Source organism: Misgurnus anguillicaudatus, chromosome 1 (assembly GCF_027580225.2).
Source record: "Misgurnus anguillicaudatus chromosome 1, ASM2758022v2, whole genome shotgun sequence".
NCBI lineage: Eukaryota > Metazoa > Chordata > Actinopteri > Cypriniformes > Cobitidae > Misgurnus > Misgurnus anguillicaudatus.
In genome coordinates this window covers 31933087-31945162 of record NC_073337.2, presented here as the reverse complement: position 1 = coordinate 31945162, position 12076 = coordinate 31933087, and the positions used below count along the sequence as shown (strand labels likewise).

General features: G+C 36.5%; 1 long non-coding RNA gene across 1 annotated transcript; it reads right to left on the bottom strand.

Annotated features, from left to right (window-relative positions):
* Positions 1–339: 339 nt before the first annotated feature.
* LOC129414136 (uncharacterized) lies at positions 340–1542 on the bottom strand. Its single transcript, XR_008634258.2, has 3 exons — positions 1219–1542; positions 1073–1130; positions 340–986 (listed from the first exon to the last, which is right to left on the bottom strand). It is a non-coding gene; the product is annotated as an uncharacterized lncRNA (long non-coding RNA).
* Positions 1543–12076: the final 10534 nt, after the last annotated feature.

Below are 12076 nucleotides of genomic sequence, written 5' to 3'. Positions count from 1 at the left end.
AATCTTGTACGAGGAACGATGGTGTAGCCATTAAATTCACCTCCGTCTCTCACAAGCCTCTCAACATCGTCGGGGGTTAGACCCATTTCAGCCAATTCAGAATTATGATGGGGGTCGTCCGACCCCTCACCAACCTGTTGAACATTTACATTCTCGCCTGCCCCATTGAGAACCTGATGGTCGTTTAGATCAAAGCCTGGAACCCGTGGTTCAATTTGATTATTGATGAAACCAGTATCTGAAGTTCCAGGTTCAATCTGTTGATTTATAAAACCATCTTCTGGAATCTCAAAAACCTGATGCATGTTTAGAACATCAGGATCTAAGGCCATACTCGGCTCTGGCGGGGGATGTGAAAGGGAACGCACCGTATTTATTAAACCATCGTAACCATCTGTAATAGCGCTATCTCTATTCATAGCTCTGACAGCTTCTGTTAGCATTTGCATCCCCAATATGATATCAGGTTCATCGCCCGCGGATTGATCGCGCCTTATAATTTTATTCGCCTGGTCACAGCCAGAGTCGGAATAACGTTTTTGGGCCATTTTACCACAATATTCAGAATCACAGTGTAATCCAAAATTTTCAAATAATCAAACAACGTAAACACAATAAAACTATACCAAAAAATATAACGAGTATAAAAACAAGATATCAAAAACAAACAAAATATATAAAACAGCGAAAAAACTCTACAAATGAGTATAAAAACGGATTATATAAACGATGAAAAAATAAACAAATAGGTATTTAGAACATAAGTTTAAAACAACAGCAAAACAATTTATAACGCGCCACTTACCCAAGTGATTTTAAAAAGCGACAAGGTCTGTGTAAGGCTCAAGCATGAATCTCCAGTATCCGAACTGTGTAAAATCCAAGCTGCCACAAAATGTTTAAAATGTTCGAAGACAAGTCCATAAAGTCTCTGATTTTTCTCTTTTTTAAAGACACGTCCAAAGCGTTGTGGTCTGTATCCTAAGCTGTAAACAGAAAAAACATATTATTAGAAAAATATCTAAATAAGTCATATTTGTTTAAAACTTTTTCTAATGCAGTATAAGCGTACCGTGGAGATCCGCTCTAGATCTTGCAACGATATCCAAACTTTGCCGCCGATATCCAAACTGTTAACAGATAACACCTGATATTAGAAAATATTAAAATAAAACATCTTGTTTAAAACACATGTAACAGGATTAAATAAATACACACCGGTCGGCACGAGCCACTCGGCGTCTCTTTGTCCTACGCAGCGGGAGGTTCCAAGGTACCGGCCTGTTTGATCAGTCTTTTTTTTTTTTTTGTTCAGGCCGCTCTTCTCCGCGATTTACCAAGAATAGCAAATATCAGTTTAGGCTATTCCGCTGCAACACAAGAGATCGAATTTTTAACTTTTAAATAATCACACAATATGTTGGAATGACCCCAGTAAAACACATATACGTACCACCAGGCTTGAGTATACCAGCTCTTCTCCAACCAATGTGACTCGTGAACGATCTCTTGTCGCACCCCAATAAAGGTTGTGTCATAAACATTCAATACACGCTTGCAACCATCACCCACACACACACACACACACACACACACACACACACACACACACACGGTCATAACAGCATCATCTGAATCTTTGTGTCTGATCAGAAACTAAAGAAAATAGTTCGATAGAATATATCAGATTTAAGTTTAACCAGATACAACTAAAATATTTGATTCTTGCACGACTTTAAAGAAACTTTTGATGTTACAAAAGTTTATACAACACACACACGCTGTGAGACGCGCTGGGGCGAGACGCGCAGGGGGCGAGAGAGAGAGAGAGAGAAGGATCGCTGACAGCACAGGACCGCTTGTGAAACTACGCAGTCTAAAACTATAAACTTATTTTTGACAGCAATAAACATGACAGCATAGGCTTGACATAAAACACACACACACACAGGAATAACAACGCGCTGATTGACACATCGTAAAACATGCACGGTCCGGATAGTCGCTGTCTAAAGCCCTCCCGTGATATACGATTCTCAAACCTAGACAGATTGTACAGCTTTTGATTGATAGTCCCGCCCCCTGTCAAAGGGGGTCATAAATCAATCAAATTTTGACAGATAGGGGGTCGCTACAACTACTTTTATTGAACAAAACAGGGGAAAACAAAACCCACGAGGGGGCAAAACAAGACAAGATGAACGCAACACTAAACTAACATAAACCAACAATAACTCTTGACTACATATAACAAACTAGACTAGAAATGCTTAAATACTCACAGAGGATAAACACAGGAACACGACAAGGCTTGTAACAAAACGAACGTGCACTGGACAACAAACACAAGGACTCTTAAACAGGGAGAAAGTAAATTACATACACCTGAAAATAATTACGAGTAAGGGATCGGGGAAAAAGTGACGAGACCCGGGAAATGTGTGGTCAGAATAAACCAATACAAAAACCACACATTTCCCACATAAAACATGGTACTGCCAGGACCCCGAACACAAAGACTATAGCCGTTTCCCAATGTCAAGGAAGGATCCTCGGAAGCTAGAATTTCGAGGATGCTACGTCATCGACGTCCGTCGAAGGACTGTTCCAATGTCGAGGATCCTCGAAATTTCAGCCAAGGACTGAGTCCTTCGTTCGACAAATATCCCATATACAGGAAAGGATGCAAATTTGTATCCTTCGCGCTCTTCACGCGCTGAAATCACCCACAATCCTCTGCGCGCAGCACCGAAAGCACACCTTTCAATCACGTAATGACGTAATGACGTGCACTTGCTAGCCTGTTCCATTTAACGTGTTCTCCGAATGCTTAAAAGGAGCCTCGCCTAGCCTCTGAAGGAAGTGACTTGTAAGGACTAGTCCTGCCAAGGAAGTATCCTTGACATTGAGAAACGGCTTAGATGTAATAAAACACATGATTACGGACGGATCCTGACATGTGAGTTATGCATTTTGGTCAGCAACTAGTAAATACAATCACTATAGTAAGGTTGTAAATGATTGATGTATTGCTGGTAACATACATTATTTTATTAAACTATATATCTAGTTTAAATGAGCATATAATGAGATGAGTGCCATGTCATACTTTTGACACGTTTATTATCTTCTAGATTCCCTGACCTGGGTACCTGTGCCCCGTTGCATGAAAGTCCTTAAGCTAAGAAACCCCTTAAATATAAGGTTAAGGGTGCCCTTAATAAAAAATGGGTTGCAAGAAGAACCCTTAAGTGAACCATAAGGCTGACAATAAGTATTTACCCTTAAATGCTAAAGTATTACCTTAACTTCTGCTATGCGTTGCTACAAAGTCCTTAAGTCCCATTTTCCCTTAAAAACTTAAGGAACTATAACAGGTCCCTTAACGTCACAAGCGATGGCTGATTTTATGGTTATTTAAGAAAATGAAGTACCAACGTGCATTTCTAACGTTCGGGACAGGGGTTGCAAATTAGTCTTGGTTACAAACCTGTATGCAGGGAATCTACTTTGTATTTTTTATAAAGCAATGTTTTATGCATTTGTCCCTGTCAAATAAGCATTAAATAAATATAAATAAATCAAATATCAGAAATAAAGTTTTTTACTGCCATTGACTGAATCACTTTTGTAAAATAAATAAGAATGAATGTTGAATTTATAGTGAAAGATATGTACTGTATATTTGATTACTTTACACAATATAATATTGTTCAGTGCTTTAAGTTTTTCAAGTAGGTCGATTTCTTGTGTGCCTTTGTTCCATTGTTATTTGTAACTCTTGTCATCAGTAAGCTTGAGATTATTTTCTTAAGTGACTATTATTTTTTTTCGATATGGAAATTGGTCAAAAGAATTCTGAAATTTTAGTGGCATTAAATTTCCATATGATAAAATTATTATTAAAGGTATAACTTGACTGTGAAGTATATCATTATTAGATAAAATTACTCGTATAATGATATAACATTTAGCTCATCGCCCACCCCTATATTCGCTATTAGCAAGTCATGTTTACAGGTTTTTTTGTGCAACTGTTATTCTGAATTATTCTAGATTATATGTAAAACAACTTCAGCAGTGTTTTAGAAAAATGTGTTCTCTTTGTAGTTGGTGACCTATGGTGGTGGTGGTGGGGGGGCTGCAGTAACTCATAGCTCCGGGGCCCAGTGAGCTCTTAATGCGGCCCTGATTTCCATAGACGCAACAAATTTTCTACTGTACAAACTGTACAGTAACCTACCCCAATCCCTAACCCCAATGTCACAAAAACCTGTTGCCAGTCTTTAATCTTTGGAAAACTACCATTTAGTATGTTTCAGTTTATGCGTAAACCATGGTTATATCATAGTAAACATGTCATTATACACTATTCATGTCCCCTTAAACCACATAACCCCCCCCCCCCCCATACACACACACACAGACATCAAGAATCAGCTATGACTCTCAACTTTTGTGACAATGAAAAACAATTATTCTGATAAACAGGTTAACCCTGAACTGCACAAAACAAGCTACAAATGTGCAACAAAAACACAACAATAAAGTTTATAACAAAAATAAAAAAATTAAGGAAATATTAAAATCTGCATCATTTATTCATCCTGCAATGCAAGCTGAGCGTCATGGATGAGTGTTTTTGATTGAATGCATTGCAGGATGTTGAGATGCATTCACTTGTTCTTGTGTTTTTTGCTCTTATGTTAAAAAATCCTTCTGGTTACCACAACATTGAGTTTCTAACTATCACATTATTACAACACTAATGTAATGCATAAAAAAACATCTCCAATATAATCTGACTTGAGCTTCAGGATAAAACCAGTAAAATAAGATACACGTGACAGTAATGTCATCAAAATTAAATTTGCATTTGCATTTGCATTTGAATATTTTTGTCCTTATATACAAACTGACACAACAACTAAGACAAATATTAAAATATTATTTTCAATAAAACATCAAAATTAAATGAGTGTTTTATAAAATAAAGTCTGGTTTTATAAATAAAATTATATAAATAAATAAAAAACATTATTTTAGAAATAAGAAAGTAAATAAAGTTCTTACTTCTGAGTTTGTGTGTTTCTCTCCTAAATCTTCTGTTTCTCTGTCTGTGTGTTTAGTTGTTATTATATTATATCTCATCTTCAACACCTCCCATCATTTGTATATTTAATTAAAATAACTAATTTGCATATTGCATTTCCTTTTTGTTTGTGTATTGTCCGTGTGATGATAAACAAAAGTTCTCTTTATTTGCATATCATCATACAGGAATCTCAATACAACACATTGAATAACACAAAAATACTCATTCAGGATGACCAGCAAGAGAAGATTTTCACTGTCAATATTTTAAATATCAGCTTGTTCTTAACATGACGCTGTTGTATGGAAAGTATTATGTCAGATATGATCACAGATATTATGGTGATCTGTGGGGACTGATATGAGGGAATGAATGTGTTGATGTTTAAAACACACAAATGAGAAGAGATAACATCAAATATGATATATTTAAATGATGTCTTTCATGAATGTCCTCACATTCAGATGTGTTCCTCATTCAAATGAAGTTTGCCTGAAACTCTTGCCTAACAAAAGGGACTTGAACAAACTCTTTCCAGGATATCTTTCATTTTCCAAAGTGTGACAGGGACAACAAGACATCACAGATGAAAAACATTTCAGTCAGGCTGATCCAGTGGCAGACATGAAGCTCTACGTGGGCACAAGTCCCCCAATACTTTTTCTATCATTTTTTACTTGTAAAACTGCTGCGTGCAGGAAGTGTGCACAAAACACTATACATACACACTTCCCTTGGTCACCCACTATTCCTTAACTGCAAGTACTGAGAAAGGCAAACATGTATGTTAAAATATGTATTGAAGTATCCTCAACATACTTAACATGAACATTAATATTATGTTTATGCATAAATAACATGCATGTATATATTTTATTTGCATTCTTCTGAGACTGTCCTCCAATAACAACAAACTCATAGGTCATTTGTGCAAGCATCTTATTACGGCGTAAAGTGACGAATTAAGGGATTAGTGTCCTCTAGCAGCAGTAGCTTATAAATACAACATGTTGTTACGTTTTAAGATTTTTGCCTTATACATCGGATTAGACATTTGATTTTATGAATTTGTAAATGTAGAAACGGTTTCATAAACATTTATGATTTTAAAGATATTTTGGAGCATCTTACCCCGCCCTTACCCTAAACCCAACCACTTCTCAACCATATCAAACACAACACGTAAGTAAAAGTACAGGCACATGTATTTATTGCATAAAACAGTATAAAAGTATTACAAACCATTCGCATTTCAAACCTTGCGAACTGAAGCCATATGATTACTTTATATGAAGAACTCTGTGATCAAAACGCACAGTCAGATCTCATTCAAACATCAGATCCCACCATTGACAAGTTATCTTGTCAATTAAGAGAAAATTTGCATAAATAAAGGGTTCCTGATTAATTATTATGTTAATCTGTAATACCGCAATTATACCGCATAACATAATGGCTAAAAGGTGTTGTGTAACCTTGAGGCATGAACTCCACTAGACCTTTCTATCAGAACCAGCATTAACTTTTTCAACAATGTCAGCTACAGTTCCTCGTCTGTTGGATCAGACCACACGGGCCTTCGTTCCTCACGTGCATCAGTGAGCCATGACCCTGTCACCGGTTCACCGCTTTTCCTTCATTGGACCACTTTTGATAGGTACTGACCACTGCAGACCGGGAACACCCCACAAGAGCTGCAGTTTTGAAGATGCTTTGACCCAGTTGTTTAGTCATCACAATTTGGCATTGTCAGAGTCGCTCAGATACTTATGCATTTTTTCTGCTTCTAACACATGAAGATTAAGGAAGGCTCATTGATGCACACAAAGATAAGAATACCTGTAAACGTTTGACCTTGTGGGGACATTTTGAGGGGACATTTACAAGCTTTTTTATCAAAATGTAGGATGATGTTTCTTGAATATTTAAAGTAGGAGAAAGCAGAAAACAGAGCAGGGAGCAAAATAACTATAAAGATTGGAAGAGCTAGCACATTTTCAAAAATATCTAAATATGAAAAAGGATGGACATATGTAACTCGGGTGCCTTCAGGGTAAGTAAAATTTCATTTTTGGATAAACTATACCTATACTATACTATACCTTTTATATTTTTGGAATATTCAAGTATACTGTATTTGTACCTGGGTCTCTAAGAGCTTTTATACTGCCATACAAAACAAAAAGGCAGTAACTGCATTTTTGGTCAAAAATGATTTATTATCGTTTTCATGAAATTCAAGGCATCCTTTGTTATGTGACAAAACATTTTATCTCAAAAGTGTATAATTTTAGAGAAAAATGGTAGTCATTTGCACAAGCTGGATGATAGGACAACTTTAAAGGGGACATATTATGAGATTTTTTTTAAGATGTAAACTAAGTCTAAAATAGGTCTGAGCAAAAGTGTGCCGTTTTGGGTGTGTCATTTAAAATGCAAATGAGCGGATGAAGTGCAACCACTGATCACAATGATGGTGGTTTGTTGCAATTGAAACTCAATTGTGCTGTGAAATATTTTATCTCTCTCTTTCTCTCCATACTAAATGGTTGTGCTGTGGTTGGATAGTGCAGATAAAGGGGGCGGTATTACCTTATTCTGACATCACAATAAGGGCCAAATTACAATGACCTATTTTTTCACATGCTTGCAGAAAATGGTTTACCAAAACTAAGTTATTGGGTTGATCTTTTTAACATTTTCTAGGTTGATAGAAGCACTGGGGACACAATTATAGCACTTAAACATGGAAAAAGTCAGATTTTCATAATATGTCCCCTTTAAAGTAATTTTTCTGCTGTAGGTGAACCAAAAACAACTGATAACGGCTCTCAGTGATGTGTGTCGAGTTTCTGCTATGAAAATACTAATACTTTCAATTGTATACATAAAAAGCAGGAACTCAGTGTACCTATATCTTTCTCTATTTCTGTTCTAGTACATGATAGAAAGCCTAAGGCTGTATCAAACCGTGTGGCAAATCAATCTAATCTGCTGCTTGTGATATATCAAACTAAGATCTCTGTTAGGGAAAAAATTAGTACTGTTAAGTTAGCACTTTTAAACATCTGTTCACTTAAAAACAAATCACTTCTAGTCAGCGACTTAATAACCACAAACAACCTGGATTTTATGTTTCTAAATGAAACATGGCTAGAAGAAAGCTACAGTGCAACAGTCCTTAATGAAACAGCCCCTCCTAACTTTACTTTTATGAATGTCTGCAGAAATGCTAGGAGAGGGGGAGGTGTAGCTTCTCTTTTTAAAGATGTCTATCAATGTAAGCAAGTGTCATTTGGGAATTACCCGTCTTTTGAATATCTAGGTATTGTGTTGAAAGGTACCCCACACATTCTACTGATCATTATTTACAGGCCCCCAAAATACTCTCCAGCATTTGTTGAGGACTTTACAGAACTGTTATCAATGATTTCCTCAGAGTTTGACTGTTTTGCTCTTGCTGGAGATTTTAACATTCACATAGATAAGCCAGACAGTATTATGGCAAAAGATGTCACAGCTGTTTTAAATACTTTTGATCTGACTCAACATGTACATGGACCCACACACAATCGTGGACACACTCTAGATTTAAATATCAGTAAGGGTTTAAACATCTCATCAATTGTTATTAAGGATGTAGCACTGTCTGATCATTTCTGTATTTTCTTTGATATATTAATCTCTCCTACTATTGAAACTAAATCTGTGTCTGTCAAAAAGAGATGCTTAAATGAGAACACCAGTGTGCTATTTATGAAGGCTATATCTTTAACACCAAGCATATCTGCAGACTCTGTTGATTTTCTCCTTGATTCCTTTAATTCTAAAGTTAAGAGTGCAATCGATGATATTGCTCCTGTGAAAGTCAGGAAGAAGAATGGCAGGCAAAAATCACCTTGGAGAAACTCAACAGAGGTGCAGAATATGAAGAGACAATGCAGAAAAGCTGAGCGCATGTGGCGGAAGACAAAACTTGTAGTCCATTATCATATCTATAAAGACAGCCTTCGTGCTTTCAGTGTGGAACTAGGCAAAGCTAGACAGACTTTCTTTTCAAATATTATAAACAACAACATAAATAACACACGCACTCTTTTTGCTACTATAGAGAGACTAACAACCCCCCCAAGTCACATTCCAAGTGAAATGCTCTCAGACAGCAAATGTAGTGAGTTTGCTAACTTCTTCTCTGAGAAAATCAATAATATCAGAAAGGTGATCAGTACATCCTTGAGCTGCGCAGGGGTCGGACAAGTCAGATCACAACATCAGAAAGTAGTTACGATGTCTGATTTCGAAGCAGTTGATGGTAAAATTCTGGAAGAAACAGTACAGCATCTTAAAACATCAACCTGTGCCCTTGACACAATCCCAACATCTTTTTTCAAAAGTGTCTTTAACTGTTTAGAAGCAGATCTCCTAGAAGTGGTAAATTCATCACTTATCTCTGGGACTTTTCCAAAGTCCCTTAAAACTGCAGTTGTTAAGCCCCTCCTGAAAAAGAGCAACCTAGATAACACTGTATTGAGCAACTACAGACCAATCTCAAATCTTCCTTTCATAGGCAAGATCATTGAAAAAGTTGTTTTCAATCAGCTGAACAAATTCTTAATTTCTAATGGTTACTTTGACATTTTTCAATCTGGTTTCAGACCACACCACAGTACAGAGACAGCGCTCATAAAGATAATAAATGATATTCGCCTCAATACAGACACAGGCAAACTATCAGTGCTGGTGCTACTCGACCTCAGTGCTGCTTTTGACACTGTCGATCACAACATACTTCTTGACAGGCTGGAAAACTGGGTCGGGCTTTCTGGGATGGTCCTAAAATGGTTCAGGTCATACTTAGAAGGGAGAGGTTATTATGTAAGTATAGCTGGCCATAAATCTGAGTGGACATCCATGACATGCGGAGTCCCGCAAGGCTCAATTCTAGCGCCACTCCTGTTCAACCTGTATATGCTCCCACTAAGCCAAATAATGAGAGAGAACCAAATTGCCTATCACAGTTATGCAGATGACACTCAGATCTACTTAGCTCTATCCCCTAATGACTACAGCCCCCACTGACTCCCTGTGCAAATGCATTGATGAAGTTAACAGTTGGATGTGCCAAACTTTCTTCAGTTAAACAAAGAGAAAACTGAAGTCATTGCGTTTGGAAACAAAGATGAAGTTCTCAAGGTGAATGCATACCTTGACGCTAGGGGTCAAACAACTAAAAATCAAGTCAGGAATCTTGATGTGATTCTGGAGTCGGACCTTAGTTTCAGTAGTCATGTCAAAGCAATAACTAAATCAGCATATTATCATATCAAAAATATCGCAAGAATTAGATGCTTTGTTTCCAGACAAGACTTAGAGAAACTTGTGCATGCTTTCATCACCAGCAGGGTGGATTATTGTAATGGACTCCTCACAAAAAGTCCATTAGACAGCTCCAGCTCATTCAGAACGCTGCTGCCAGGATTCTGAGCAGAACCAGAAAATATGAACATATCACACCAGTCCTCAGGTCTCTACACTGGCTCCCAGTTACATTTAGGATTGATTTTAAAGTATTATTAATGGTATATAAATCACTCAGTGGACTAGGACCTCAATACATTGTTGATATGCTCATTGAATATAAACCCAACAGATCACTCAGATCATTAGGATCACATCAGCTAGAAATATCAAGGGTTCACTCAAAGCAAGGAGAGTCAGCTTTTAGCTATTATGCCAGTCGCAGCTGGAACCAGCTTCCAGAAGAGATCAGATGTGCTCCAACAGTACTCACATTCATATCCAGACTCAAAACACATCTGTTTAGCTATGCATTTACTGAATGAGCACTATGCTGCGTCCGAACTGATTGCACTATATTTTATATGCACTATTTTAATTATTTTTATTTCTCTTGTTTTTATTCTTATTTTTATTTTTAAAAGTTTTATACTTGTATTCCTGTTTTATTCTTTTTCATACATTTAAACAGTTTTTATTAAAATCACATTTATTTTCTTTTAATTGATATTTAAAATTCATGTATATTTGATTTTTTGTTTTCTCATTTCTATGTAAAGCACTTTGAATGACCTCTGTGTATGAAATGTGCTATACAAATAAACTTGCCTTGCCTTGCCTTTTCTCATTCCTGCACTCTGCGTAGTTACAGCATTTTTGCTTTGTAGGGCTACTATACTGTACTATACACTTTCATCTTCAAACCACTTTTATGAACACTAAAAAACTAAAAATGTCTACTCCTATGAATATATATATATATATATATATATATATATATATATATATATATATATATATATATATATATATATATATATATTAATAAAGGCGAGTGTTGTTTATGTTGTTATTTATAATGTTGGAGAAGAAGGTCTGTCTAGCTGTGCCTAGTTCTACATTGAAAGCACGAAGACTGTCCTTATAGATGCTATAATGTACTTCAAGTTTTGTTTTCCGCCACATACGTTCAGCTTTTCTGCATGTTCTTTTCATGTGCTGTACTGCTGTTGTGTTTCTCCAGGGTGCTTTACGTCTGCCAGTGATCACCCTGACCTTTACTGGAGCTATACCATCAATGGCATCTTTAACTTTTATGTTAAAGTTTTCAAGGAGAACATCAACAGAGTCTGCTGATATGTTTGGCAACATTGATATAGCATTCATAAATACCTCACTGGTGTTCTCATTTATGAACCTTTTTTTAACATAGACAGATCTAGCATCAGTGGCAGGACAGATCAATAAATCAAAGTAAACACATAAATGGTCAGATAGTGCTTCATCCTTGATTACAGTGGATGAAATGTTTAGACCCTTGCTAATGAGCAGATCAAGAGTGTGTCCCCGATTGTGTGTAGGACCTTGCACATGCTGGGTCAGATCAAAAGTGTTTAAAACATTTAACAGTTCAATTGCAGCATTGTTTTCTGCATTGTCTATATGAATATTAAAATCTCCAGC